The sequence below is a fragment of the Hemitrygon akajei genome, unplaced genomic scaffold (assembly GCF_048418815.1).
Source record: "Hemitrygon akajei unplaced genomic scaffold, sHemAka1.3 Scf000080, whole genome shotgun sequence".
In the NCBI taxonomy this organism is placed as follows: domain Eukaryota; kingdom Metazoa; phylum Chordata; class Chondrichthyes; order Myliobatiformes; family Dasyatidae; genus Hemitrygon; species Hemitrygon akajei.
The window spans coordinates 1,479,109-1,485,108 of NW_027331966.1; the positions used below are offsets into that span (position 1 = coordinate 1,479,109).

The following is a 6,000-nucleotide window of genomic DNA, read 5'->3' on the forward strand; positions in this document are numbered from 1 at the left end:
ATCGTGCTCCAACAGTGGTCGAGAGTGCGGGAGCCCCTGGTACTGTGGATGACGTGCTGATGACAAATAAGCCGAGAATTTCTTAAATAAGCCTGATAGAAACCCCCGCAATGATTTGAAAGTCATCAGGTTAGGCAGTTCCTTGCTTGCTGGTCGCGGCACTCAGTACATGGTATGCTTGCTTAACATCTGCTCTGGCGGTATGTGAAGTGCCGTCCGGATCAATGAGGAGAAGCTCTCGGTAAGCAGCACCGACAGAACTCAATCATTGGATGTTGTGATTGGGGGAACAAGGGTGCGGCAAGACCGCTATATACGGACAGCATGAAGAATTTATCATGAAACAACACCGCCGTTCCACCCCCCACCCCCCCCCCCCCCCCAGCACCACAATACCTTCTTATCTTCTCCGAACGGTGGATTGAGAAGCCTTCCGGCTGTTCCACCGAACTGAGCCATGTTTCCATGAAACAGAGAAGACAGCAGCCCCTCATTTCCCTCCGAAACTGCAATGTTGCGCTTACATAATGTATCTTGTTTTCAAGTCATTGGCCTTTGGCTAATAAGATGCCGGGCAGGGGATGCTTCATAGCCCGGCGATTTAGTCTGGCTTGAAGTCTTCCGAACCGACCTTTTTTCCGGCAATGTTAATGGCTGACCTTCGCTGATCGCTGAAAGGTGCCGCACCTGCATTCCCGAGAGTCAAGTCCATCTGGTCCTTCAGCAGCTCGTTACTCTGCCGGTTAATTTAGGACAGCTCAACAGTACGTTTCTTAAAGGGAAATTAGGGGGCTTCAGATTGCAGCCACAGTGATTCAAAAGAAATACATCTAGACATTTTGCGAGCTGTCGGCAATACGTCACGTGTATCGCCAGTGCCATCGTGGATCTTTGGATTTATAAACAAATCTCAAAATTCCTAAAGCCGTATCAATAATGTAGACATCCCTCTCTTTACTTTTGCCTACAAAATGCATCACCTCGCACATCATGGTTAAATACGATCTGTCTTTGATCTGTACAGCAAATGGAACAACGATGTATAAAATGCAGGCCATTGAGTCTAACAGCGTTGGTGGAAGAGTGACAGGAGGGGAAGCGGGTGTTGGGATCTGTCAGCATTTAAACAGGCAGAGCCTAATTTGAGGTAATCAGGTGGTTCCTAAATTTGTAAATGACATCAGTGTCGGTGGTGTCTTGGACAATGAAGCGAATAGACCAACTCAGAAAGTGGTCAAGGATTGGCAGGTGGAAATTAATTTGACAAAATGTAGCACTTTGTAAAGTTAAGGCAGGGCAGTTCTTGCATAGTAAATGGCAGGACACTGGGAATTTTGCAGAATTGGATAAACCAAGCCGAAGAATGCATATTCGCTGAAACCGGTTATACACGTAGAAAAGGGCACAGGAAGGATGCCATGAGACTGGAAACATACCGGGAAAGTTTCATGAGAATATTTCTTTGAACACTCGTTTATTATATTAGGATAGTTTGTGTAAGCTGAGAGATTTCTCCTTGCTGCATAGGACGCCGAGGGGTGACATTCACGACGGTCACAGATAGGCGTCATTATGTTTGTTGTGATGCGTCTGGTGTGATAGTATAGTGGGTAGTGTTTGTGGCTCTCACTTTCGGCGAGGAGAAAAGGAGAGCTGAACGTGTAGAGCTCTCCCTGCCAGCGCACAGCCCTCTCCGACAGAAAGCCCTCATGTAGTGTCTACTCGCTGGCGACACAGGCAAACTGAATTACTTTTGGACGCAGGCTGAACTACAAAGGGGCAGGGAGGACGTCTGGCTCCTGCACACGTAGCTCGCAGGACCACCGGTGCGTAGACGCGTCCTGGTGCTCGTGTACAGATCCCTATGGGCAGCCTCGGGAGAGACGAACGCTATGGGAGTAGCACGGACAGCAGATCCGGAATGGAGCTCCTTACCGGCTGAACGTCACAGAGCGCCCTTCCGGCAACATCCCCTCACGCTTATCTGGCTTGAACTCCATTTGCCACTTCTCAGCCCAGTTTTGCATCCTATCAATGTCCCATTGTAAACCTCTGACAGCCCCCCACACTATCCACAGCACACCCAACCTGTGTGTCATCATCAAATTTACTAACCCATCCCTCCACTTCCTCATCCAGGTCATTTATAAAAATCACAAAGACTTGGGGTCCCAGAACAGATCCCTGAGGCACTCCACTGGTCACCGGCCTCCATGAAAAATATGACCAGTCTACAACCACTCTTTGCCTTCTGTGGGCAAGCCTGTTCTGGATCCACAAAGCAATGTCCCCTTGGATCCCCAGTCTCCTTACTTTCTCAATAAGCCGTGCACCGTGTACCTTATCAAATGCCTTGCTGAAATCCATATACACTACATCTACTGCTCTACCTTCATCAATGTGTTTAGTCACATCCTCAAAAAATTCAATCAGGCTTGTAAGGCACGACCTGCCTTTCACAAAGCCATGATGACTATTCCTAGTCATATTATGCCTTACCAAATGTCAATAAATACTGCCTCTCAGGATCTTTTCCATCAGCTTACCAACTACTGAAGTAAGCCTCACTGGTCTACAATTTCCTGGGCTATTTCTGCTCCCTTTCTTGAATAAGGGAAGAACATCTGGCAACCCTCCAATCCTTCGGAACCTCTCCTGTCCCCCATTGATGATGCAATGGGGACGGTGTGATCCGAAATTAAAGGAATTACGTGTGAGAAGCGTTTGATTATAATGTGGGTGCATATTACTGACAACTATAGAATATTGAAAGACTGCGAGGAGTATGGATGTGGTGGGAATAATTCACATAGTGGAGGGAGTCTAGGACCCGACGGCACTGCCTCAGAATACAAGGGCGCCCCTTTAGACGGAAGATGAGGATAAAATTCTGCCATTACGGGAACTCATTGCTATGGACGGCTGTAAACGCGGAACAATTGGTTTTTTTTATATAGCAAAAGTTTCTGATCAGTCAGGGCGTCAAAGGTCACAGGCAGAAGGCGGGAAAATGGGGGTTGAGGGGAATAATAAAGCAGCACAAGCAACAACAAAGGTATCAATAGCCCCCCCCCCCAACGTTTCAGCAAAAATCATCAGCGCCCACCACCCACCATGTAAGCAATGGCAAAGTCCCTAAAGATAGATGTGCTCAATAGTGGGAGAGCTTTACCAGACATATACTGGGCCGAACCCACCACATTCTGTAGGAACTTACGTCATTGACATTGATGTTCCCATACCGAGCCATGAGGCAGCCAGTCGATACATTCGGTATCACATTTACAGAAATGTGTCAAGGTTCCAGATGTCCTGCCGATCTCCGCAAACTCCGACGAAACCAGAGGCACCGCCGAGCTTACTTCGCATTTGCACTTGTGATGGGTCCAGGGCGAACCCTGTGAAATAGGAACACCCGGGGATTTAAAGTTGCTCACCCGCACTGATCCTCCGATGAGGACTGGCTCGTGGACCTCTGGTTTCTTCTCCCTTTACTTTGCTCGCATTGAGTGGGACGTTCACGGGCGGGGTGGAAGCTGAAGGCGAAGTGGGGTGACATTGTCGAGCTCAGTGTGATACAGGAGCGGCAGCAATACATTGGTCGACGTAGCGCTGGGAGAGCTGGGGTGAGTTACCGGGGAAGGTGTGGTACATTGGTTTGGTAGATTGATTTTCTTAGGCAACGAAAAGGGAGACATATATGGGACACATGCGGGTGTCCATGGCTACCCATTGAATTTGGAGTAAGCGGGAGGAGCCGAAGGAGAAACTGTTGAGGTGAGGACGGTTCTGCCAGACGGAGGGTGGTGATGATAAAGGGAAGCTGGTTGGTTGTTTCCTTTAGAATGTGGAGAGTTTTAAGGCCCTCTTGATGAGGGACTGAAAATCCATGGAGATGAAAATCTAAAGTTTGTGAGTTGATCGAGAGCCCAGGAAGCTTCGTGAATGTAGGTGGGAAGGGGCTGAATTATGGAGCATAGTTTGGACTGGAGCTGTAAGAACACAGGATAGTGGGGCAGGAACTGGCAGAGACAATGTGCCTAACCGGACATTTAGGCTTATGAATGAGTAGGAGGTAGAAGCGGACAGTTCAGGGCAATGGAAGCACGAGTTATCCACAGTGAATGGAGGTTCTCCTGGAGTTGATGATGTCAGTGATAATGCCGGATGCAGTTCTCTGATGATCCGGAGTCGGGATTCTTCGAGGTGTAGAGATCATGATGTGTGTGAAAGTTACCGCCTAGTCTCAGCCAGGTAGAGGTCAGTCCGTCACTCTACAACAGCAGCATTTTGTCAGCAGGTTGGATGGTAACTTTGGGACCGGTGCTGAGAGATTAGAGGGCAGTAAATTCAGTGGGGGTAAGGTTCGAGAAGCGGTGAAGATTCCTGATGTTGAGGCGGTTGATGTCTGCTCGGGAATTAGTGATGAAGACATTCACAACAAGCAGATAACTAGCGTGCTGTGTCCGAGAGGAGGAGGGTGGAACCGGAAGAAATCACCCTCAGTGCTGGGTGGTGAATTCTTGCCTTTAAGGTGTGCTCGGAGACGGAGCTGAATGTGAAATAAACTTCACCTTCCCAGCAGCAGCTCCTCCCGAAGGTCTGAGAAGCTCCAGCAAATTGTTTATGAAAGTGTCTGCAGAAATACTTCACAGACTAGACACTAATATTATATGTTGCGTACAACGAAGACGAGGCATTACGTTTTCCCCCGAGGGTGGAGTACTCCTATTAATCCCCACGCGGACAATCATGCTGCAGGGAGTGAACAGAATCCACCAGTTTGTCAAAAAGACCGTGGCAAGACTCGAACCTGCAATCTTCTGATGACCTCCACCAGTCAAGCACCGAAGTCAGACACCTTATCCATTAGGCCACACGGCCCGTATTCTGTTAGAAAGGCCAAGGGGGAAATGGGGAGCATGCTGACTGCCTGCAAGGAGTTTCCACCTGTAAAATGATTTCTTGACCGAGCTAAAAGTACTCGCCTGCAGTGATTTCATCCCAGGTGAGCATTCGACCATTGTTGTGCCTTGTTGTGCCAATATCTCTCCATGCATTCCTGCTTTGGGTTGCTCAGTATTCCATTTCTGTCACACAGAAAGGAATTGTCAAAGGCACACACCACTGTCTTTTGCAGCAGTTATATTCTGGTATTGGAATCAGTGACAATGGTCCACCACATTCAATACATTATTGACAGTGAACTTGATTTCTTTATAGCTATTTCAGCCGTTGGTTTGGTATTCCAGAACCGGGCGGCCATGTGTTTGTGTCGGTTCAGCGTTAGGGTGTTCCGATCAGCGGCTGCGCAAATGCGGACGTTGCCTTCAGCGCGTTCCAATGCGGTAGTTATCGGGTTATTGCATTTGCCCAATACACGGAATATCGTCATTGTCGAACCAGATGGCAAATTCCTGTAATATCTGTTTACATTAAGTCGAACAATATGATAACAAAGCTATTGAAAATTTATTTCCCTGTTTCCTGTGGTTGGCACATATTTCTCTAAACTGTCCTTATCCACTTCCATGAATTCTGGCAAGCACGGCAAGCAAAGCAAATCGGCAGAGAATCTGAACATAAATGTGTGAACCTTAAGCAGACGAGGTGGCCCGAGAGGTTAAGGCGATGGACTGCTAATCCATTGTGCTCAGCACGCGTGGGTTCGAATCCCATCCTCGTCGTCCCGATATTTATCGGGGGGGGGGACCACCTTTAACACTGTCACTTTAAAACATCCAGATTTTGTCACAGGGACGCCAGACGGTTTGTTACGCGAATCATGAAAAGCAATATTCATCATTAATTTCTCACCAAATTTGGCCGCGATACCACAAGATATAGGAGCAAAATTAGGCTATTCGGCTCACCGATCTCCGCCATTCCATCACGGCTGAGGCCTCACCTTGAGTATTGTGAACAGTTTTGGGTCCCTCAGTTTAAAAAAATATGCACTAACATTGGGGAGAGTCAGGGAGGACGTTCACAAGGATGATT

At 48.0% G+C, this 6,000-nt stretch overlaps 1 non-coding gene across 1 annotated transcript; it reads left to right on the forward strand.

Moving 5' to 3' along the window:
* Positions 1 to 5,604: 5,604 nt before the first annotated feature.
* Positions 5,605 to 5,687, forward strand: trnas-gcu (transfer RNA serine (anticodon GCU)). The gene has a single exon. It is a non-coding gene; the product is annotated as a tRNA-Ser (tRNA).
* Positions 5,688 to 6,000: the final 313 nt, after the last annotated feature.